Source organism: Anser anser (assembly GCF_964211835.1).
Source record: "Anser anser genome assembly, chromosome: 7".
Classification (NCBI taxonomy): Eukaryota; Metazoa; Chordata; class Aves; order Anseriformes; family Anatidae; genus Anser; species Anser anser.
In genome coordinates, this window is record NC_139727.1 from 7,726,866 (window position 1) to 7,752,572 (window position 25,707).

Here is a 25,707-nt window from a genome sequence, read left to right on the forward strand (position 1 = left end):
TATTAATACAGAAGATGTATATTCCCTTGATTTCTCTATGAATATGTATAATTTTAATGACAATTCTTGTTGTTTGCTCTAAAATCGCAGCTTCTGATTTGCTCAATAATTGTTCTTGATCATTTGTCATGTGAAAATGAAATCTATGTTTATGATTACAATGGCAAAAAACAATACTTCTAAATAATTTCACTTGAACCTGACTTAGTCTGCGTGGAAGTCCACTAGGACAGTGTTCTGCTTTCCATTTATTAGTGCACTAGTGAAAAGAACTAATTTGTTTTCATTGTTCAAAGCCTTGGTGCTGAGACAATTCTTTCAGTTACTTATGATGCTGGAGACACCCCACCTGTGACCTGACTGCAGTTTGCTAGCCCATATACTTGCCTGGATGACAAAAGAAAAAATATTTTTCAAAATATAAACAAAATATTTTTCAAGAATCTGCTGTGGTTTAGTTCAAATCAAAAAACTTGTATGGCTTCTTTGGGACAGATCATAAGCTGATATATATTATCGCAGTGCCATAGAAGCAGCTGGAACAAGGCAGTGAGCATCAGCTGATAAATCACTTCCTTTTGTTTTTACAAAGAGGAATTTCTCAGTTGCAGTATCACCTGCATCAGGAATTCCCAGCATATGTTTATGAGGGGCTCACTGCTGCTTTTCCTTTGGAGCAGCTCTCCCTCGCTCCATGTTTTGCTCTGTGTTCCTGCCTCCGCTGCCAGGCACTCACTCGTGCACCGACTTAGCTCGGGCGCTCCTGTCTGTGCTTCCCCTGCCCCTCTGCCCTCAGCACAGGGCATGGGGCTGTTCCCGAAGCAGCACCTCTGCTGAGGAGGGCACAGGCTTACAAATCAGGCGAGGTGAAAAGTGTTGGGAATCTGAAGGATCACGGCGAGCAGCAGCCCTGCTGTGCCCGTCTTCCAGAGTTTCCCCTCCCCATGCCGGGCGTAAGCTCAGAAGCTCCCGCTGGCATTTGCTGCCCGCTCTCTCCTGCTGACAGAGCAGCGCAGGGAGCTCTTGCTGCCTTGGCCCGCACCTGCTTGCTGCGGCTCCTCAGCTGTGCCAGGCCGTGCTGTGCACACAAGGCACATGCAGGAGCGTGGGTTGGCTCTCCCCAAAACTAACCCTGCTCCTCGCTGGCAGCTGAGCCATGCCTGTGCCGCACGGCTGGATGTGCACGCCTCACATTATGGGCTCTGAAGCCCCTTCTTCCTCTCTCCCAGCTTGCATGCAAAGACGGAGATGGCTGAGCCATGGAGAATAATCCCTTGATACGAGTGGGATTATTCACATTTACAGTCAGGCCCCTGCAGCACCTACTGCGATGGTGAGCTGAGCTGTGCCCAGAGCGTGGAAATGCCAGCGCGGAGCACACACTGACGAACGATAGCGGCACACGGCACAGATTCACTGCTGAATCTTGTTGAAATTGCCTTTGTTTGTGAGGGAGTAGTGCTTACAGCTGCTGTCTTGTCTGTGAGGATTAGCTGGGACTCTGTGGTTCTAGGAAAAACAGCAAGTTTTTCCTTCCGGATTTCATCCTTTGTTGCTGCGTGCTCTGCTCTCGCGGTCTGTTGGGCTCATCTGCTGCTCTGCCCAGCTCACCGCTGCTACTACAGTAGCTGCTCTCTGGAGGGAAGAGAAGGAAAGAAAACAAGTGAAATGTGTTGTGCATAGTTTGCCTGACCTGAATGTGATTGTGGAGTTTATGTCTAATGTTTCTAAAGCTCTGTTCAATGTAACTTCGTTCGCCAGTGCAGTTATTCTGCGAAACAGTTCTTTGTGTGGACCTGAAAATTAAAAAGCTGGTCATGTTTTTGTAACTTGTAGGGGATACAGAGTTTGTTGTACAAGTAGGTACTATTTCTTACAATATTTTTAAGTAACGTGCATTGCAGGATTTAAACAAAACTATCCTTCCTTTGGGCTGACACTACAAAATGTCTGTCATTTTACCCGGGGAGTCATAACCTTGAATCTTGACTTAGCTGGCAGGAGCCAAAGAGCTACATCTCAAGGTCTGAAGTGACAATGAATGTGCATTTGAGTACTCTGGGGTTGTCTTGATTTATATTGCTGTCTTCCTTGCATAAATGATGTCTGGTTTGGGGGATTCTGACAATAACTGAGAACACTGAAATAGCCAGTCTTCAGAATAGGGGCTTGGTTGTTTGAAATGAGAAGGAAGTGTGCATGTGTGTATATAACATATTTGTAGTCATCCCTTAAAATTCAGTCTTTGTCTCTTCTTGGAGCCCAGTCAGGTTTGGTGACTATATGCTTTTAACCTAGACAAAAAAGAAAGAGAGAGAGAAATGGAGGGGAGGGGAGGGGGAGAGATAAGAGGTGGAGGGGAGGAATGAGAAAAGGCATGCCAGCTAGTGCAGCTGCAGGTTTTAAGCTTTGTAGGGACTGAAGCAAGGCTGTAGGCTGTCAGCACAAGTGAAGAAAAGTGCTGGAAAAGATCTGACAGACATAAACATGACTGCTTTCTGCAGCTATAGAAGTGCAAAGGAACAAACACAGATCTTGACATACACCCTCCTCCTTCTTAGGTAGTGTTACAAAATACATGGGTAGTCACCAATTTGTATAACCTATCAAAGCCCAGCGCTCTTGAATACCAGAGAAATATTAGTTGGCTAAACCTGTATTAACCCTGTATTAGGGAGATAATTAGAAATCTCAGACATCTTACTGTAGACATCTGTGGAGAATATTGTGTTTTGTTCTCAGAAATTTTAAGCAAGCTGGTGGCAGAGCTACTCAGATTCTTGGGGCTGTTTTCATGTTGCAGTGAATGTGCATGGCTTCACAAATTGTGTTTCTGTAAAGACTGAAATCACTGGGAACAACCAGGATTTCTTGACTTTAAGATCCACAGTCCTTCTGTGTGCAGAAAAAAAAAAAAAAAAGCTGCCCATGGATTAAAATGTACAATTTCCTTACTCCTGTAACAAAGCTTGACTTCAGCCCATGGAAAATCACTTGAAGGTAGAAAAGTGCAGTTCCTGTATCTTCACTCCAGCTTGATGTTATTCTTTTTTATTGTCATTAAAAGAAAAAAAAAAGACATAAATGTGTTTCCAAAAAACAAAAATTATCTTATTTCCAAAACCACACACCACCAAGGAGGGAAATAAGAAGGAGATAACTTGATTAAATGAAGGACATGGAAATTGAAAACATGATGTTTCCTATTTGAAGGATTTTAAAACATTGGACTCCATTTGAGTTCGGAGAACTGGCTTTCCCTTCAGGAAGTGTTTGCTCCCTGCTGCTCTGCAAAAACAGTGGAAAAGAGAAACCTTTTCAAGTCACTGTTTCCACTGTAAATAGAAGGAGAACTTGCAATGCCTAGTTTCCATTTTCCTCTTTGTTGTTATTGCTGGGGATCTCAAATCCCTATTTTCTTTCCCTGAGTGAAGCCCACACGGGAACCAGATTAAAAGTTAGAAAAGGCTTATGGGAGAGCGAGAGGGAAGGAAGGAGAAAGGGTTAGAGAGGGAATGGCCATGCCGCATGCACCTAAGGAGTAAACACATTTCTGTGGTATGTATATTTTGGAAATGTGTCTGTTCATAAGCATCTCTGTAAATTGCACTATTCAGTAGCAGACTATGGTAGCAATACACAGGAGTACTTCCAGTGCAACCCCCAGTGGGTAGAATAAGCAGCATTTCCTTGTGCGTCCCTCACCGTGAGCCTTTCACTCACCCTTTCTGCTGCTGCTTTCAAGACACATGCTCGGTTACACTCACTGTTAACAGAATTGAGGTAGGTAGAAAAACTGGCGAGAAAACAAGAAAAACTTGTGACAAATGAATCCTGCCGGTGTTCAATGAGCTGTCTCTTTAACAGCGCTGTTCCTTTTGGGGCTAGGGCTTGCTGTCTGTAAGCAGCACAGATCCACGGTCCCTCCGCAGAGGGACCCGCCGCATCTGGCTGGCCTGGACTGAGAAGACGAGAGCGCAGAGAAAGTGGATGCACTGGTAATGCTGCTTGCCAGCATTCGTGAAAGCTGCATTATAAAAACAAGCGCATCCCCACACGTCTGAATTGTGCTTTGAAAAATACCCCCTGCTTAAGGAAGCAGGGAGAGAGGGAGAAGCTCTTAGGTGTCTTATTAGCGGGTCAGTAGTGCCCCAAATGCCACTTCACTAGGAAAGGTATGAGCAAAACATTTATTCCTGAGTTAATCTCAGTGGAGAAGGTTTAAAGAAATAAAGAAATGCAGCCACGCTGTTGATTAATTTGCCCAGTGCTGTAATTATTGTGAAATATCAATACAACTTTCTTTCTTCCCTCTTAGTCGCACATCGTGGTTTTACTGGTACTACAGAAACCCTGATTATATTACCCTGGCATTCTCAGGGACTGTTAAGCAGGAGTCTTCTCTCTTTTGCTCTAAAACTCATCTAAATGGAAAACACATTGTCTTCATTATATGCCAGTGTTGAATGAACAGAGTTACCATAGCAACAGCCATCTGAGGCCTTGCTGATTTCAGGCCAGTGAATGGGGTAGACAAACAAAGTACCTTCAAAACCAGAAGGGAACAATTGCTATTCATTCAAGCCAGGTTTAAGATCAGCAAATGTCTTTAGCAAAAGAAATGCAGATAAGAAAGTATCAGACGTGGCCACAGAATAATAACAGAAAATTATCATAATCTTAAACTTTTCTGCCTGGTGGTGTAGCATTAAAGATTATTCTTACGGTAAAGATTTTCAAGCGAGCTGAAGAGACAAGCCACAATTTGCCTACAACCTGGCGTAGCAGCGTAAGTACCGGCAATTGATGTGCACGGTCTTTGTCACCCAGCAGCCGGGGACAGCAAGCTTGCGAAGGATGGGGCTGGTCGGGCAGGGGGGCACCGGGTGCCCCCGACGCAGCCACGTCCCTGCTCAGGCACAGGCTTTGAGAGCAGAGGGGAAAAGGAGGATCTGGGTTACGATCCTAGTGCTAAATGGCACGGCGGCGGTCTCAGGCCTCCGCAGGCTACTGAGCAGCTCTTAAAGTTAGTAGGGAGCCCCAGGATGTTTGTTTCACCATTTTGCTGCTCTTGAAAGACTGTGATACGCAGTTTTATGTATGAAATGGTTGACATACTCAAGATAAAACCTGGTTAGACTGAATATATATTCACATAAAATGCCAAGTAACTGACTGTGAAATGGTTGTCTTGAATTAGAGATGAGACGGGTGTATGCGTGTTTGTCTGGTACGTCTAACTGTGTTTTCTTTCTCCTTAATCCCATACAAGCATTTAAATAATAATTCTATGACTAAAGCACCGTTTCTGATCTCAGTGGTGTCGAATGCTCAGAGACGGGAAGAGGCAGAGGCAAGAAAACGAGCAGAAGCAGGTCGTGCATTCTGCTAGCAGCGTGCCTGTAACACTTCTTTAGAAAACAGTAGGGCGATGAAGGGCCTCTCCTGGTCACTGATGTGGATTTGACAATAGCTGTCACGTGTGGAGGTTGCATAGCAAATAAGCAGCGTGGCTAGCTCAGCAACAGGATTAAAAGGGCAGCAGTGAGGTTTCAGAGAGAGTTTGCTAATATGGGAGGCTGGGTCATCTTTTACCCAAGTGACCAGTCCGGGTGGGAGGTTATCTGAAGGGCTCAGCTGATCAGTGAGTCCCCCTGGGAGGTTCTCCAGCAAATTCGCAGTTCACTGGTTTTTCTGTGTTGGGTAGTTCAAGAAGAGAAAAGAAAGTAACAATAAATAAGATGCACAACTTGCTGCTGTCTGTAAATTAGTCCGTGTGATAACATAAACTGCTTGCTGTACCAGCTGGGGAGTTGGAGTCAAGGTGCCCTTGTGAGAGAGAGATCAACCCCCTCACTAATAATAGAGAAATCGTTATCTTGGGAAGCTGGTCTTGAAGACGGAATCTGTCAAACTTCAACTGTTTTCCCTACTATATTGTGTGTAGTTTGTATATGCGAAGAAGGGTTATAACAATTAGTGATCGGTTACAAATGTCAAGGGAAGTCTTAACAGCGATGTGAGACTGGCAATATGTATCACCCATAATAGCGGGTAGTTTCAGGCTGTTCAGAAAGGCATATTCTGTGTTCAGGTTATTCTTGCAAAACATGAATGGTGTAACAGGATGAATTTCTCACAAGTATTATGGGTATTTTTTTCAGGATGGGGAGACATACTCTAAGTACAAGAAGTATGTTTCACACAATATTTATACGAATTGAACTGAGGAAATAATTCAAAGGATAATGGTGAAAATACTATTAAAAGAAACACAGGTCAGCTGACCTTGAATAACAACTTATTTTCCATTTGGTTATGAATAGACAGGATAGACATGATAGACAGATAGACAGGATAGACAGAATAGACAGGATAGACAGATTTAAATCCTGGCAACAGAATTGTTAGTTAGAAGAATTAAGAGAAATTAAAGATTGAACTATTCAGTTTAGAAGGCAAGTTAATGGGAATGTGGGGGGGGGATTTTAAGTAAGGAATAATATGAAGGTGAATCTGGTCTCTCTTCGTAACATAAGAACAAAGAAATTTGCTGAAACTGAAAGGCAGAAGGCAAGAGCATCTAATACAAATAATGAACAATACAGAATGCAAAAAAAAAAACCAACAAAAAAAACCATTGCAAGGCCAAGATGGTAGCCAGATTCAGAAAAATCACAATTTTATTTCTGGGTGTCTATATTTGCGTGTGTTTTTTATATATGTACCAAACTAAGCTTCCACATGGGTTCCATTAATTGAATTTGTCTCCCTAGTAGTAAAACACATAAACTAATGAATTTGTGTCTAAACTGTAGAAAGCAAAAATTTCTTCTCACTTCTGTAATAGAGGTTATTGCAGAATTGTCATCTGTAGCTTTCAGTAGGTGTGGTTCTGATTGTTCTGAAGATACAATGCTGAAATGTCTTCATTTCTGCTTTTGTTTGTAAAAGTTGCCAAGAGGCAAACACAAATGAAGGTTTTTATTGTTGCTGGTGATGATATTATTCTGTGAAAGCACAGTATGTGCTAACACTTCGGATCCCCTCTTGTTTTATCTAGCGCTGCAGAGAGTGATCCACAGCTATCTGTGGACGCATTATAAACAGAACAGGATCTGCCTTGTCTTTACAATGTTATTAATTAGAAGTCTGATGAGCATTGTTCCTTGTGAGAAGTTTTGAGGACTGACAGCGGGCAGTTTGGACATATTTCCAGGTATGTTTTCTGAGAAATTTGGATAGATTTGTAGTGTTTAGGAAAAAACATAGATGTAAAGAGGATACTCCTATGTTTATCTCAGACCTGTAACCATAGGTTATACAGCATTTGTCTCTCCAACTGCCAAGGATTTTACAATAATTTTGAAAAAGATGGTTTTTAACAGAAATTTGTTACTGAGGTTCCAGCTACAAGGTATGTATGTATGCCCATGAAAGTTGGTGCATGCAGGGTTTTAGTTCAATCTGTTTTGATACCTGAATTAGGTAGTATTTAGACATGTCCAGAACAACTGTGGGGTTTGTTCTGGGCCTCCCCGCATCTGTCACACAAATGTTACTGCTATCGTAAAGCTATACTGAGAATGGGGGAGAGCAGCTCTGTGGGGAAGGACCTGGGGATGCTGGTGGATGAAATGCTCAACAAGAGCTGGCAACGTGCGCTTGCAGCCCAGAAAGCCACCCGTATCGTGGCTGCACCAAAAGCAGCGTGAGCAGCAGGGCGAGGGAGGGGATTGTCCCCCTCTGCTCTGCTCTCGTGAGACCCCGCCTGGAGCCCTGCACTCAGCTCTGGGCCCACGGCACAAGTAGGTCAGGGACCTGTTGGAGTGGATCCAGAGGAGGGCCACAAAACAGAGGGCTGGAGTACCACTCGTATGAAGGAGAGGCTGAGGGAGTTGGGGTTCTTCAGTCTACAGAAGGGAAGGCTCCATGGAGACCTTACAGTGGCTTTTCAGTACCTGGAGGGGGCCTACAGAAAAGATGGAGTGGGAGTCTTTGTCAAGGGGTGTAGTGATAGGACAAGGAGTAACAGTTTTAAATTGAAAGAAAGTAGATTTAGATTAGATATAAGGAAAAAATTCTTTATTATCAGGATGGTTAGATACTGGAGCAAGTTCCCCAAAGAGTTTGTGGGTGGAAGTGTTCAAGGCCAGGCTGGACAGGGCTCTGAGCAACCTGGTCTGGTGGGAGGTATCCCTGCCCATGGCAGGGGTTTGGACCGAGGTGGTCTTTAAGGTCCCTTCCAACCCAAACCAATCTGTGATTCTGATTATGATTCTAATCATGATACATAACCCCTTTCCTTGTCTTTTGTGCATACTGGGAGACAGTATGCATTTAGTGGAAAGCAGGTGAAAGACCCAGGACAGGTGTCCTGTGGTCTAGACAGCAGCGTTGTATAAGACACGTGATTGAAAACTGGAAACGTAAAAGGTTCCTCAGCAGTAGTATTTATACAGCACAGTTAGGGCCTGCTTCTTCCAAAGCTTTCCTCACCCTTTGTGCAAATGAGCATCATGGCTCAGGACATGGTTCTCATGTCTTCGACACTGCTTGTTTTCCCTGGTGTTAGTACGTCAGTGTACTTAAGCCTTGTCTAATAAAAAGCAGAGTACAAAGAAACAGCAGCTTAGGTGGGGGCAGCTGGGTAAAATGATGGATGTGTGCCTCTGAAGCAGTCATGAGACAGATACTTCATTTTCCTGTGTGGTATCTTGGTTAGTTTGTAATTCAGTAGCTTCACTGAAAAATTACTTGACTAGATAAATACTCGTGCAACTCTTGAGTAGTCTCCTTTTTTGTGTTTTAGTAGGAAATTACTATTACTGGGTTTTAGAATGCTCATTACACTTTGGTAACGAGCAGTAAAAATAATAGTTAACTTTGAGCAGCTTTTAATGTTAGAAGTTTTTCCTCCCTGTACTAAATATGACCTGGAGGATGGAGCCAGTGAGATGCTGTTCTTTTTAGCAGGGCATGCTGAGTATGTTCTAAGAGGCACAGTAAGTGAAACAATCCAAAACACAGCAATAAGATCACTTTTATCTCCTTATTGTAGTGACATCCTGTCTTATTTGATTGTCTCACAGCTTCAGGAGTTCCCATGTTAGGTTTCGGTGCGCTCAATCCTGAGGACACTCAGGAGGAGTGTGCAGAAAGGAGCTCTTTATGAAGAAAGTAGGGCCTGATAAAGCATCATCATCAACCTGGTTTGGTTGAAACAGAAGACAGGTGTTTCCAGCTCTTCAAAACAGGCAGCTGTCTGATCCCCAGCGACTTGCAATGGGAAGGGATAACCTGCATCACTGAAACCAGCCTTCTGCAGAAACAGGCAGCCATGTCATGACTCTTGACTCAACAACATAGGGGGGATTTGCTTCAGAGATAATCGTTGGATATGTTTTATGTGTAGAACGTAGGAGGCTTCGCAAATTTTGTGGCCAAGTGATTTGAGCAGTCTTGAAATACTAGAATGTTCCTATTCCCAAAGGGGCAATGAAATAGGAGAAAAGAAAAACGTTTCTTTAGGATTAGATTGTAGCCTTAGGATGAGGCTGGAAACATACTATCTTCATTCAAATACAGTGAATGTAAATAATTTGGAGACCGTAACTAGTTAGGAACATAATAGGCATGTAGATCGTATCACAGAAGATGAAGAGTAAAGGAATAGGAGTTCCTTTCTAATGGAAATGAAGCTTTTCAGTAAGAGAAGACAAAAGTGTGTGATGGCAGAACAGGAAGCCATGGCCTTGGACATAGTTGATATTCTATTATCCCACATTTGGCCTATGAATTATCTGGACAAACAATGAATAGAGGAGTTGTCCATTTTCTCAGAATAACCCATTTCATCCTGGAGATGGTTCCACACTGTCAGAATGAAGATGTTGCTCATTACTGCTACTTGTGTATTCTTTGGAATGTAGATAGCAACAGGAGATGGAAGCTACCTGTCTAAAGTACTTTTCTTATTTACTGAGACCTCCTCTAACTTACTGTACTGACCTATGCTGTTGTCCACAAAGACACTTTTATGCATGTATGTGCTGCAGGTAGAATCTATGAAGGACATTTTTTTTTTCCCAGGAAGTGCATTCAAGCTGCCTTCAAGTGGGATTGAAAAAATAAAAAAGTAGAATTTGTTTTCTTTCTACTTAAGAAAATATAGTTTACCTGTGTTACAGGTGTATTTGTGTTAGTGTTCGGCGAGAGTTACATAAGCTCCAATTTGTTGTGACTTTCTAAAGAAGGTAACAAAAAAATAAGTTCTAGTGTCCTTCTCTTGCTGTTCTTTTTTTTAATCGACTTAGTGAATAAGAACTGTTATTTTTCTTTTTAAAGTATTCATATTAAATAACTGTATTTATGAATTACGGCAAGCATCCAAAAACATGCTCCAAATAAGATAGCAGTGAGAAATGCTGGGAGTTGCAGGGTAGAGCACTCTCATATTTCCAAGTGGTTTTGCAAGAAGCTGTTGTTGTATACTGTGGCAAGGAGAAATATCTGATTTGCATAAAGCACAGCTTCATGACTGTTGTAATATGGGAATTGCTAGGCAAGTCTGAGTAAGCTCCTCTGCTTTGAAAGAACGTTGTGCTCATGTTAGTGTTCCCAAAGATACCTATGTGCTTGCATGCTCTAAATTGCACAGAGCTCAGTTTACCTTTCCTGGCAGGGAGGAGAGCCAAGTTACTATCTGTCTAGATTTTTTTCAAAGGTGATGCTTCAAGCTATCTTCTTTGGGCATCTGACATCTTCCTGCTTCATTATTGACTCCAGCACAGCACTTATTTTGAGAATCAAAACAAGGTAATTATCATCTCATTTCAATTAGTCCAAGTAAAAAATCCATGTGTATGTAGTGGAAAGAAAAGTATTAGGACTATGAAGTCTTTATATTTTGAAATACTGTTAAAATATACAAGTGAGCAATTCCTTTAACTTTCTAAGTATATGTAAATGAATTAAGAACAGGCAATGGAACAAAAGCTAAGAGTATCAGTAGGAAAAGTGCAGCTAAGATAGCCCTACCAACACTCTATTTGCAGATGTAAAATTCTGAAAGAAAAAAAAAAAAAGATTGCTTTTCCTTTATGGTAGTATCAGTAAAAAACAGTGCTCTGTCTCAGTTGTCACTACTAAATCTCAACCTTGGTGAGGTTTGCCCAGATGCATCAGTGGTTTCTCATGCCTATGGCATGCAGTTGTATAAGCCCCAGATGTGCACGCACTGCTGTATACCTCCAGCTGATGCTAAGAAAATGGGGACCTGGCTAATAGCTAAATTTAAATCAAATTATAAATCTTTTTATTCAATTTTGTTTCCATTTAAAAATTAATTTGGTTCAGCGATAGGCATGTGCCTGCAGACTGAAATGCTCTTTATCTAGACAGCAAGCTACAGCTGCCTTGACCCTTACCTAGAGGGACTCTTTAATCTATTAATTCAGTTTTTATGCCCATTCAGTTCTTGACCTCTCTGACTCAAGTTCCAGTTAGAGACACTCGTGATGGTTGTTTCTGTGATGGAGACACCTGCCCATTAACAATGGGACCAAGCTGAACAACCTTTCTCTTCTCATCTAGGCCACTAAGTAGGCAGATGGTGACAACATTTGGTCACCACTGATTGGGCTTGCATTTGAACTCTTGACCTAAAGGTGAAGGCCACTGTATCCTATTAGGAATACGAGCCATCAAATTCAGTTTTAGTTGCAATATGTCGCCTAGGATGTGTGTAAAGTCACTTTACAAATATGCAAAGGAAAACACTTCTCCTTCATCTGTTCTTTCTTTTATTGTTATATATTCTAATTAATGCTGTTAACTCTTCAAGTTAGCAGCATCTTGCTTATATGAGTGTCTTGTGTTAATGCACACTATTAACAAAAACTCTCCAAGATCCTGGCTCAGGAACAGTTCTGAATTTTCCTGTTTGAAAACACAACCACACACACGCGCACACTGTTTTAGGGACTCTTCACACTGTTGCTGTCGGAAGGCTTTGCCTTTTTTGTTTCCATAATTACTAAGCTATTTCCTGGGAGGTGGTTTCTACTATTAAGCAGCTACTGCTGCGACTGGATTATCTTGCTGTGTGCTCTCTGACTTGCCCAGCCATAGTGCAGCACGACTTGGTCAGTGTTCCTATGTTTGTTGGTCTCTTGAAAGTTAGTGTGTGCCTAACTATCAACATCCAGTACTGTGACACTATTTTCATTATCCTGGTGTCTGTAGTACACAACTTACTCTATGCCTTTCCTCTGTTTTCATAGAACTCTGCGTATTTTTCAAGGCCCAGAAGATTATCGTACTCCAATTTATTCTTGAAAATTTCAGTCAGGTTAACAAAAAATAAAAAATGTTACTAATCCATGACTTCTGAAGTAAGAGTATGTGTCTATTTAGATGTAACTAGCAAAGATGGATATGCATGTTATTTAGACCTACAAAGAGCTGCCAGCATGAGCTGACACAAAAAAAAGGTCTATAATAAGTTACAGAAAATACCCTGAGGCTCACGCTGCAAGCATTGCTACCAGACGCACTGCAAGATTCACAGTTGCTTTAAGTTTCTAACTGACGGATCAGCAGTTTTATTCCTGTCTGAAACAACAGGACATGGGATTTCTCCATCTACCTATTTGATCATGCACACTGCATTTTATCTGCTCAGGTGGTGTCTGGATCTGTTCATTTAGGTATCATTTCCAGTTCTAGTAGTTTCAGTCTTATACATATGAACAGCAGAATAAAGCAGGTTGAAAGATTAGAGGTGAGCATTTCAAAGCATGTAATATGAGCGCAAATACTGTTCTATGAGTTTGTGTTTGATGTCTGCGTATGAAGTTAACTCATGTTAACTAATATTGTGTCTGAGCCGAGGCCTTCTACGCTACTGAGCAAATGGCCCCTACGTGGGGCTGTGCTTTGTACGTGATGGCACTTTGTGCAGCTCTGCATTCGTTTTGTGGCTTCCCAGCCCAGCCAGTCCGTGCCAGTTCCAGGCCCGTGGCGCGGCACAAGCCCACGCAGCCTGCTCTCGCTTCCCCTCCTGGGTGCTGCGTTCTGGGAACCGCGGCACAGCGGCTCCATTCCCAGCAGAGCAGACCACCTATGAAGACAAATAAACGCTGGCTGTCAAGTGTTAGTCATACATGCGCCCTGTGGAGTCTCACTAGAGGGCACTCCTGTTTTTAACATTAAAAGACTCTCCTGCCAACTGCACTGCCCGTGCTGGTACAGGGGCAAGCTGCCTGAGGGGTACTGGAGACTCCCCCAGGAGTATGGAGACCGATGGACCTCTGGAAGAAAACTGTCTCAGGAAGGAAGGAAGGAGGACTTAAGGGATGCTTTCACGGGAACAAGAGAATTGAACCTCAGAAGACTGCAAGTGTAAGTGCATGGAGACATCTTGATCTGCAGGATTTGGATATGGTATTTTGTGGCTCAATTTTTTTCCAAAAAAAATTGAGATCCGAGTTGGAGTTGCTAACTGTATTTATGTTTCAGATGTCCATAAGGGAATTGGTAAGGAGTTTTTGCTGACTTGTCACATTGTATGCTATCTGAACTGCTGGGTTTGCACTGAGCAGGATCTTCGCACGTCCTTCGTTGCACTCAGTGGAAGAACAGTAACCCCAGTTGTTCTTAGTGGGCAGAAAAGAAATTCGATTAGGAGTTTAATGTAACTGCAATACCAAGCTGCTAAACTCTGACAGGAGTGGACCCAGGTTTGCAGTCATCTTAAGTGGTGACTGAGGGGTTACAGTGGGTTTTGAATGCTGTTACTGGATACGTGATTTTTTGGAAACAAATCTTGAGATTTGCAACTCACTAGGAGCCGCTAAACAATGGAGCCTTTTTTGTTTAATAACACAGCTCATCCAGATGTCAATAATTAGGTAAAACAGTGTATCATCTTGATTGCCTAGTGGTTGGTAATCAGTACAGAGCTAAAGGCTGCTTTATAAACAGCAGTTGGTGTATCATAGGCTGCCTTTGCACGAGCTGTGAGCTGCTTAGCAGAAAGGATGCACGAGGATGGCTAAGCAGCCATCCGCCAGCAAATGAAAAGCGCAAGCGTTATGTTAGGCAAGGTGAGGAGAGGTGGTGGCCTGTCTGTTCCTGGGAATTCATTACATGCCTGCATGTCCCTAGAAGGGTGATAAGGAAGATGTGTGTGAGAGATTTGCAATTCTGTTTTCCTTCAAAGTTGTAAATCAGTAGCACTCTGCTCTATTAAGGCTATACCAGGGCAAGCAGGAATGTGCTAATGGTCTTGCCCAGTGAAATGTTCTTTGTGCGCTCTTTAAAAATTTGCACTAGAATAAACTCTCTGATAAGGAAAAAGAGCCTAAGTAATCTCAGGGTCCTGTAAGCTTTTTAATAATTAAAGGCGGTAATATATCACGATGGACTTGTAGGCTTGTTTTCTTTCAGGATATTCATCTAAGTGAGCTTTCGTAATTTGGCTTTGTGTATGGCTAAGAGAGATGTATTGAAGAAAACACTAGCCTCACAATATACTTCATACAGATATTTTTATGTACTCGTGTGATTGGACTAATTGAGCAGTTCATAATTTTTGTGTATATATTCCCATAACACCCCAGGAAAATGTGTTATCCCTATTCCACTGCTGTTAAACAAATGCATAGAAAGGCTATATGGGTTGCCCAGGCTTACATGGGAGGAATTATGGAGTTGAATGCAGCTTCGTTAGTCTCTTGGCTAGGGTTCCAAATAATAGACAAATTTTTCCCATTTTATTGTGTATGAAAATTATGTATGTGTGCACATGTTAGTGTAGGGAAGGAGGCTTACACAAATTACTGAATATATTACGTAAAATGCCCATGTCTTACAAAACTCAAGCCTCTCTAAAGGTCTCCTCATCGTGTTTATTTTTGGCTATTCTTGGAAGTGAGTGTATTAGATTTTACTAATGAGCACGTAGAATTTACAATAAAACAGATAGGTCGTACGTTAATTATGTAAGAAACTTTACTCTTCCTTTTTGTAGTGCAAAATCAAGGATCATATAACAATTAAGGATTTTTTTTGTTGTTTTTCAGATTGTGTAGGATTAAAAATAATGTTTCATACCATTAACACACTTTCCAAAAGTGTCAAGGAAATAAAGTTTTGTTTTAAAAAATGATGCAGTATGAAGAGTCTGTATTCCTCTAAGTCAGTGAAGACTCTGGTTTCTTAGGAACTGATCTAGACTCGCTTTATAATCAATGGACAGAAATAGACATCTCCAGAGAGCAATTTGTCCCACCTATTTTGACATCTGTCTTAGCAAGGGACAAATTGCCCTCTGGAAGTACCTGTCTCCATTGACTATTGAAGGAACCTGGATGATGAGCTTAGACTAAAGCCCTTCTATTAGGTAGCCTTTTTAGGTCTTTTTTGCTAGGGTAGAAGAAAAATCACTAACAAAACCAAAAATTTCTTGTGTGTAGTGGTGTTTTCTTTTCTCTGCAGAAATTTCAACCTGACAGGATGAGTCAACCGTATTCTGTTGAAATGTGTTTTGTTTTGTTTTGTTAAAAAAGTTTCCTTGTTCTTACAATGTTTTTTACACCACCATATAGAAATGGAAGACTAGTACTTTCTACCGTGAATGAAAACATTAAGGAGAATTTGAGCTTCTGATTTATCAGTTTGTTAATTGTTGTTGGATTTTAGGTATATCATCATATATTTAAAAATGCTTTGGGATTCTATAAAATAATGAAATAAAAAGGGGGTCTATTCCATGACATATGCTTTCTAACAATATATGGATGAGATACCTGTTCCAAAACAGATGCAGCCAAAGATGATAGTAAATCTGTACGATCTATAACCCAGTCCCTACAGACTTAAATTAATTACACAGCTCAACAAATACTAACCTTACATACAAAGTTAAATGTCTTCTGGCTGTTTCTGAAGGAAGACCAAATGCTTTTCATTTTTCTTAGCTGTTGTGGTACTTGTGTATAATTTTGAAAGTAAAATTACTTTTTCCACTTATTTGTCTTTTTCCTTCTATATTGGACAAAATATTTATTGTTTCCTTTTTCTAGTAGAGCTTGAAATTAATTTTTTAACTACATTTCTTCGTGCAAAATCCATGACCACGATGCTTAAAGAAAGCGAACTATTTATTTTTAGCTGAGGCTACAAAGCACGTAAAGGTTTTTGCATACATTTCAGGTTTGTTTTTTAAAAAACCATGGGTGCATATGCATTGTCTTTAATTGCTGTACTAAAAAGCTTTAAGTAGCCTGATCAAACCTTACGTAATTATATACAGTGCTCAAATTGCTGTAGTGTGAAGCAGTATGCCATTTTGTTATTTATAAATTTTCAGTAGTACCATATCATTAATTTATTTGTTCCCTAGAACTTGAATTACTCTGTGTGCATTATATTTATTTTGTAAGGGCCCTATGATGTCATATTGACAAAACCTTAAGAACTGTAAGGACGGAAATTGCTCTTTTTTTTTATGTGATCTTTATCATGTGTTTTATGGTGTTAGTTTTAGGAGGAAATACTGCGAACTGTTGACTTTTAAACATTGCACAAAGAGAATCCTTTTGCATCACAGTGATAGCTAGTGGAAGGAAAGAAGAAGATTGCGATTTGTGAAGAACTGGAGTTGTAAAACAGCAATTCATGATATTAATTCTGGAATTACTTTGGGGAGGGGGGGATCTGAAAGCTGAAAAGCAGTTCTTCATGACTAAGAGCACCTTTGTAAAAAATTTGGTTTTGTGTTTCTATTGATCAGAGTAAGCTGGAGAGTTCCAGTGACAATTAAACATGGGATAGAGAGACAGCTTTATGGTATTGTGCCTAATTCACTTTTCACTGAAAATCATTACCTTAAAAATAAATATTTACATTTATGTTCAGTTCTTCTGTGAGAAACATAGAGCTGTAACAACAGGCTTATTTTGAGACCTGTGCAAACAGGAATTGCGTTTTCCTGCAAATTTTGGTCAGAAACCAGCAGTAAATTATCTGGTTATGGGTACTTTATGCAAAGCATCAATAATTAAGAATTATAAAAGCCTGTAGCCTTTGCCTTTGATTGTGGTTCATACTACTGGATGTCTCCTTGTTTAGGTTTTCAGGCTGAAAAATCTTAAAGAAACCTGATTCCAGAAAGCAGAGAACACCTGTCTTTTAAGGATGGGCCGTGTCAAGAAGTATCAAATCTGGATGCTTGAAATCAGTCAATGATTCTGCTATTTTATCCAGGTCTGAGGAACAGGAAGATGTATTCTTGGTTTTAGAAAATATATATTTTACCCTGCTGAAATTTCTACAACTTTTTAAGCAAGAAAAGTTTATGAATAATTGTTAGAACCATGTTGAGCGTTTTTGTAGGCTCCCTTAAGCGCAAACAATCTTTTTTGGTTAATATTTTGAATATTTGTTGCAAAAATGTAAATTACTAAAATACTCTGCATCAGGTCTTCCATTTAGCATTATCCTTTCACACTGCGGAGTAAACTAATGAATTGCAGCATGATTACATAGCACATAATTAACTTTGTAATTAATATGCAACTGCCACTTAAACTAAAGTACTGCTTATAAAGATGTACGGCAACAGTAAATCACAGGTCAGAAGTAGCACTTTGGAATTTTCTAAAGAATGAGAGTAAATGCAGAATCACTTACAGCAGCAGAGTAAGTTAATTAAAAAACAGATTAATTGTGAATGTCCTGTTTAATTTTAAATACCTTGGCTATTTCTTTTCCCTGAAGAAAGAACAAGTTTAAAGCCTAACTCATTCATTGTTTTCTTATATGACATATTTAAAAATGAGCAGTTGTTTAGCTTTAAACTGCCCTGGTTGTGATTAGGAATTGGTTAGTATTCCTTCTTTGCCTTACTCTCTATAAGGGTAGGATAAAAACAGCTGATTTTCACTTTGTATCAATTCCAGCTTTCTGCTCTAGTCCATTTCTTCATATCAGTCCAGTGAAACAAAGTGAGCCTTTGTCCTGCTGGTTTGTTTTTGAGGAAGATGAGCATTTGTGCTGTGCTACAAAAACAATTAAGAATGAGGCATAAGCAAGTGATGGGAACTTTTAAGCATCTTCAAGGTCTGATTTCATGAAGTATCATATAACATTAATACATACACTTTCTTTAACAGCCCTGCTAAATATGTGTTGGTGAGGACATTAGCATAGAATAACAACTGATGAAATTGGTTCCTGCCTTCAGGTGACATTCACAGAAGGCATTTCAGGTACCGACTGACCTGAAAGTCTCTCCTTTCTGTATTGTGCCAGCCTGGAAGTAGAAATGGGCACTTTTGGGAAAGATCTATACCCAGAGGCCATGAAAGGCTGGGTATTAGAGCTCTTCTTTCTGACGGTCTGAAGGTAATGAAATACACCAACTAGACCGTGTAAGTGTATCACATGCTGTAGTGTGTTATTCAGAGCTTCAGAATAGTTTCCTTCAACTGCTTGATCCGCTTTTGGGTGTATCCTGCTTATTGTCTGGCTAAACGAAATAAAGCAGGGTATATATCACAGTCACCAGGAAATGGCTACCCTGAAAATATAATGCATCTTCTAAGTGAATTAATGTTTTGTTAATGTCTCTTTGGTGAACCCAACTAATTTTTTTTTTCGTTCAGCAATACAAAACAGTTCAGGTCCCACAGAATTCTCAAGCACTTTGTGTATTCACTCTCTATTCATGGTACTCAGTATATTGGTTGTTGCTTCCTCCATGTTCTGCCTTTTTTTTTTTTTTTTAATGGCTAGCTTAAAAACTTCTGACCTGGAACAGAGTGATGGATGCTTCACAGTTGCTCTTCATTTTGGATAAGTAATCATTCAGGCATAATTATGTGCATCTCTTAGTACTCATGAAAACCTTCTGGCTGCTTAAATAGCTGGGAGGAATATACATTGCCACTGCAAATCCTTCAGAACTGGCTTCTGCTTGTATTGTGGTGTTTTGTGTTTTAGAGGGGAAAACATAGGAGAAGAAAAATTAATACTCCAGCAAAATTTGTTTTCTGTTTGCTGATTTTGTTTTTTCTTCATTGGTCAGCTGCTCAACAGGTTAATTAATACAGAAATGGATGGGTAAAAATAAGTATCCTGAGTTATGCTCCAAGAAAAAAAACACACTGGAAGTAGGGTTTGAATTAGGCTTCATGAAGGGAAGTAGACACTGTGAATGGAGTCTTAAGTTAATGGAAATTGTAAGGAGTTTTCTTACTTGAGTTTAATGTGAGAAACAGCTCAATTTTATAGTCATCTGACTTCTGTTTTGGTGGCTGAATAGGGAAATGAGACTGTGTGGGAGGTGTCTTTCTGAAAACGATGTGCAGTGCCTTCTTGGAGGTTCAGTTCTAGGCAGTACGAACAGATGTTTCTGCACTAATCTCAAATGTCACATTTCATGCATAAACCCTGGGGGATAATAATATCAGGATTCCCTGAAAGTATCCCTGGAGTTTAGCTTAATACTCTCTCACAGGGAAGAGTCCCACCTACTAACTTGACGAATACTTCCAGGCCTTCCCGAAGGCCTTCTCTCTTAACGCTGATCTAAATAAGGCCAGGGGAGTTATGACAAAAGCAATAAATCGCAAAATAGCAGAGCTTTGTGGTGGCAAGTAAGAATCATATGGCCTAGAAAAGCGGTAATGGCCACAATATCAGTAAAATAGTGAGATAGTATTATATTGAAACTGGGGAGTCATCAACATCTGTTAGAGGGGCAATTCCCTAATTATGATTGAGTTGTAATAGTTGGAGAAAATGCAGATAATATAAAATATCAAGAAGTTAATTTCCTGTCTTGCAAATGTCAATCTTTCTATTTTAAATATTTTGGTGACTATTCAGGAGAACTGTTATTTAAAAATAAATAAATAAAAATCTACCGTTGTCCAAAAGTAGAGAACCTTGTGACGGATGCTTCGATAAACTTTATAACTGTAGAGGAATCCTCAGTTATGTTTTTAACATGTTAATATTTTTCTTTTCACTTGTAATAGTTAGAATATGTTGGAGTCAGAGGAAGAAAAACAGTGAGGAAATATTTCCTGCAGCCTCTGTTAGAACGAGTTGCTATCTAAACAGAAGATAAGGGAGGGAGTTGTGCTGCTGTCCTCTTCCATCCACGCAGATTTTTTTGTGCTGAGGTTATAATGTATGTTAACATTATGCTGACATGGACAGCTCTAGCCAATAGGTTAAAACTGTTAGGTAGTTTGTCTTTTTGACAGATCTTGTCTCCATGTCTAGCAATTTATGTGACCTTCCAACTTTGATATTTTCCTTGCAAGTGAGTGCCCTAAATGGCTGCCTTCCATGCGCCGTTCTTGCTGCTTGCTTGGAGGGACGAGGCTGGCCGTGCCCCGCTGAGACGTGGGTCCTCGTTGGTGCTAAAGGATGCTTTTTGTGTTGAGTGCTTTCCCTTTATAATTTAGTGCGTGCTATTCATTGCTATTCATACCTGTTTGTTTTTTTTTTCCAGAAGAAAATAGGCCAAAACTAGGCATATGGTGCATGATAGATGAATTAAACTGCAGAATACAAACCTTGTTTCTGAAACAGATCTGTTAAATATCACTTGTGTGAATTTCTTTCATGCATACTGTAGCACTTAAGATTTGTTGTTCAGCCTTGCAAGAAAATGTTTACATGCGTTCTTATATAGAGATCGCTCCTTCCCCAGCATTTCATCCTGCTATGTCTGCACATGTGTGCATATGTATGTATTCGTGCGTGCTAATTTAATCAAAGGCTTATAAATAACAGCTCAGTTGGTTTCCACAAAAAGGGGCTCATTCAAAAAACGTTACACTGGTGATTTATTTTCACAGGCCTGTTGGAAATCTTCCTGGTACTTTGCTGCTTAGCCCAGGCAGAGGTTTTCTTCAGGTAGCTGTGTAAAGCAGTGCAATTTGCATGCAGGCCATTAAGAAAACAGGTGGGATTTATTAAAAGCACTTGCATTATGTTATTGAGGTCTAAAGAAACTTAAGTTGCAGGTAATACAAACTAATTCTTTCTATATACAGAAAATAAAACAAGGGGAAGAGAGTGAAGATTGTGTTCTAAGAGGTGAGCCCTGATACAGTGAGCCTGCATGGGTGACAGCAATAAACTAACCTTTGGCCCTAATGGTGCTTGAGAGACTTGAATATAAGTGAGAAAAGTAATCAGATTGGCTTTAGTACTTTTTAGAGAATGATTTTCTATTCTTAACATCAGCTAGAAGAATAATATGACAACATAGTGTTGCTTTTAACATTTTCTTATATTCGAGGAAGAACAGACATAGGTGTTAGGTCACTGTCTGATGCTTAAGTCAAGGGTTCAAAGTTGCCCATGCTGTCGCCTTGGACAAGCCACCTGGAGAACCTGCAGTGGGGCTCCTGCAGTGCTTCTCCGCTGCAGAAGAGGTTGGATGATCAAAACTGTAGTCGAGCAAGTTTGGCTCCCTAGACCAAGTCAAGATTTGAGTGAGGCATTTCCCTAGTTAACATTTCTGAAAAGCACACAGCTTTGTTGCTCAGCTTTACGAAGTGGTTGTGCAGATCACTGGTGATCATATGAGCAGGTACTGAACAGCAGATGTGTAAGTTGCTTTATATGAATAGACAGTGGAAATAAGTCACAACATTGCTAGATCATGACATGCGTGACCCCCTAAATTTTTTCAAGGCTATTGAAGGCAGTAAAAAATGTGTGTGCAAACTGGGTTCCTTCTCGTGGAAAATGAAAAGGCAAAAAAGGTGCCAAAATGCAGCCACTCAAGAATGACAAAAATCAAGAGCTAAGGATAAGAAGGGAGAAGGTGAGCAGAAACAGTTTTGTTCTGTGCATGTTTTGAAATTGTCACAGCAACTTGTCTCTCCTTGAGTTCATCAGAGTGAGAACGTGGCATATCAGTCTGCCTTCAAAGTACAGCCACAGCTGTACTGTGCATCTTTGAAAGGGGAGTTGTTTCCCTTTTGGAAGAGCTGCGCGTTGTTTCAAATAAGACGTTGCACCTCCTTGTGCCTGCTGAAGGCTTTGCTGCACTGCTCTGCCAGCTCTGTATGCGTGTCACCAGCACGTCGTGTTTGATCAGAATGAAAGTAGCTCCAGAGTACGTCTAATCAGGCAGGGGTTCAGAAAAATTTGAAGGCTATAAAGTTGACCTCTGGAGTGTGTAGCGTTGCCGCTGGAAACAAAAAAGAAAAGTGTGTAGCTTTTTGAGGTCTGCTACGCCATGCCGTAATAAGCATTTGAACAAAAAATAAGGAAGGATATGAGTAGAAGAAAAGAGAATGCCATCTGGACTTAAACTACTTTAATCCAGATGTCATCTGGATGCATAGTGTAAGTTTATCAGGTTAATTTAATTCTGTATCTGGAAGTGTAGCTGGATGTTAGAATTTGTCTTGAAATTCCAGGAAGAGTGATATATATAAGATGTTTTATCCTTATGTTGCAGTAGTACTTACACCGAAGATTTTATTTTATCGCTTCTCATTGTTTATGCTAAATTAGCATGTTGTAGCCCCGGTTTGCATTGTGATTTGTGCGTTAGGCACTGTATGTGCATTTGGTGGAGATAGCATCTACCCTGAGGAGCTCTCGATGTAATTGGAAAGCCAAAGGAGCTGGAGAAGTGAAGCGCTGGGAGGTTGTTAGTCAGGAGGAGAGCTCAGGTCTCTCTCTTCGCAGGGCTGGCTTTACCCTGAGGTTATGGGAAAAAGCTTCTGGGCAAGATACCTTGTAATAATGATGTGGTATGAAAAACACAAGACAGTCTAGGTATCTTAATTTATGGACCACACTGTAAATAATTCATTAGGAACAGTATTTCTGTTTACATTGTCTGTAATAAAGATGGGAAGTCAGCATGCTTCAGTTCATTCAGGACGATTTTCACTGGCAAGGGTTTTGAAGCTTGCTCCCTGGCTTGTTCCAGTGGAAATGGCAGTGGTGGTGCAAGGAAGCGTGCACTCCTCTCCTTAACAGGGCTACCACCTCAATTCCTAGCCTTTTTCTTCGCGGTTGTCTTTGTTCAAGCCCAATTTAGCATTTGTATAGTTGCTGCTTTCAAACACTTGAGAGGATTTTGAAACACCTGCTTGGTGTCCATGTTGTATTCTGCCAAATGCCGTTCTGGATTTGCTGACCTAGGGTGAGACCTAATGGAGGTATGGCTAACCGAGACTTGTGCTTTTAGAAGAAATGCTACTGAAATCTGTTCCTGATTATCCCAAGAGATTTGTGGACAGAGCAGGTGATATCTTTTAACAGGGAATCCATCAGACTTCTGAAAACTAAATTATTTGTTAAGATTCTTGTTAGAGTGAAACTTATTGCTTGGTACACATAAAATTCTCTTTATTTGTCTGTTAAGTAGGTCTGTGACACTGGCAATTCTCACCGACTAGTTTCTAGATATAAAGGTCATCCCAAGTGATAAGATAGTGAGAAACCAGAAGGCGGCAGTGCCAGCGATCACTGGTGTTCCAGTGAAAATCTGTCCTGAGGGCAGCAGACTTTGCTCCGTAAAGCTCCTGCAGTGCTTTGTGATCTAGGTATCTAGGAGAGTGTCTACTTCACTGGAATTATGGGCACTTAGAAGAAAAGCAAAAACTATGGTACAGATAGTAAAACAGTAGGCATGTGTGCAGCTTTGACTTGCCTGGAGTGAAGGTGCTGCAGTTAGAACTACTTTTGGATTTGCACTGTTTTTAAATTAACTGTGGGATGAGAAAAAATATTTCTGGAGTTCCTAAAAAAAAAAAAAAAGTTCCAGAGGCAATGCATCTGTCATTTTGGTCACATTTTGGGTGCTTGAGTATTAACTGTGGAGACTAACATACATAGCAGTCGCATTTCAAGCCAATATTGTGTTCACACAGTGCTGCACCACAATGCACAGAACCCCTCTCCTTGAGGGATACAGTCATTTGTTTTGCATGTCCAGTCTAAATCGTTTTACTCAGACTGTCAGCAAGGTTTCTTATCATTTAGGAATTGGTAGAGACTTTAAATACTGGACATTTGTCTGCAGGGCAATTCAATAAAACCAAATATCTTGGGTTTTAATGCATTTTCTGCAGGTCCAGAAGGATGAGTATGGGATGGCTCTCAGATCAGCTGTCTTAAAATGAAGATAAAATAGAGTATAGAGCTCACCAAAACTGAAGTTTGTGTCTAGATACATGTCTGATATCTTCAGTTTAATTTTGCTTTTTTTAAAAAAAAAAAAGTGTGCACCCACAGCACTAACTTGTCATAATTCAACATAAGTTGAGAGTTTGCGAGAATCTGCATTTCAGTAAACTCTGAAAGCAGTGCAGAAAATGTAATTCAGATGCCATCAAGTACTCTGTTTCTTTGGCTACAAAAAAATCACAGCCATCTAATTTCTACCTTCTTTCTTCGGCTATATTTAGCCCTTACAGGTTTTGCTGGTCCTCCTGGAATTTATCTCGCTTCTGTTCTGGGGAGTTGGATAAATCTTTACTTAAAATTCATCAGAAGAGACCAGGATAATGGTAGATATCAAAGTTATTAGAGCCTGTGTCCCAAAGCAGCAGTCAAGTTGCTCTGTTCTCCAGAGACTTTGTTAATTGAGGTAATGCTTTTCTTCCTCCTCCTCTCCTTCCCTCTCCCTGAGTGAGTGTCTCCAAGAGTGATGCATTCCCTGGTGGCTTACCAGAAATTACTGGTCTTGGGAGCAGTTCTTTGGTTCTCACAGAGCTGAAGAAAAGGAGAATAAATCTTATGTTTATAGGCTATAAAGAGAAATTACAGACTACTTTAATTGATTATATATGCATTCTTCACAATGCTAATCTTGCTGAAAAAAAAGTTCGAATCTGTCCTCATTCCTGTGTTGGGTGCAATGCAGTTGGGGTTGGGGGATTATGTTCTTCCCGAAGCCACCAAGTCACGGGGAATTTAGCTCATGAGGATGCTGTATCGCAAGAAGAAATTGGCAGGTTCCTTCAAATGCTGCAGTTCAACTTCCAAAACATGCCTAGTTTCATCAGATAAGGAAGAGGGCATTCAGTGTCAGAATGCAAATCCTTCTCATTTCTAATTCACAGTGGATTTGAAATGTTTCTTGCTAGGAGCTTTTCTTTGGGGTGGCCCAAGAGGTTTTGACCTAGGTTTGTTATATAGCAGCTGTCTGGTTCAAGAGAGATGTTATCAGAGCATGGCAAATATAAAATAGCATCTTCAATTTCTGATACTTTATTGTTAAATTGATAAAAAATATTTGCTGCTAGTGCCATCTCCCCTCCATCTTTCTTTTTCTCCTGAGATCATCTGTTTACAAATTTGGTTGTTCCTGTTTCCTCTGGACCTTTAGAAAATATTTATGTTTGTCTTCTATAGCTCATCTTGCAGTTTTGAAGCAAGTGACTTGGATGAACGTGTCCAAACCATTTAGCTTTCTTTTGCAGCTGATTATTGTCTGGCAAGACCAGGAAAAGGTTTGTAGTTCGTACGCATTTTTTGTAGACAACTCTGTGTGCTCAGCCCTGAAGATGCATATAAGCCAGGTGATGCTAAGAACACCTCGCGCCTCTCGCAGCATTCTGTAAGCAAACACAAAGAATTTCCCACAAATACATTACGCCTTACAACGGAGCCTCTGAAAGGAGCATGCTTCTGTTAGGTAAATAAGTGCAC

The 25,707-nt window shown here is 40.4% G+C and overlaps 1 protein-coding gene across 21 annotated transcripts in view; it reads left to right on the forward strand.

Moving 5' to 3' along the window:
• Positions 1 to 25,707, forward strand: part of ZMIZ1 (zinc finger MIZ-type containing 1) — a 353,245-nt gene that overhangs the window by 159,250 nt on the left and 168,288 nt on the right. For 2 of the 21 annotated variants that reach the window (XM_083843113.1, XM_083843114.1), the window contains one exon: positions 24,462 to 24,643. The exons of 17 other annotated variants lie outside the window; for them this stretch is intronic. The gene's annotated coding sequence lies outside the window, so the exon portion shown is untranslated. Of the gene's footprint in view, positions 13,405 to 13,432; positions 24,644 to 25,707 lie in introns of those variants that run through there. 2 more of the 21 variants (XM_083843112.1, XM_083843097.1) reach the window with 2 other exon arrangements.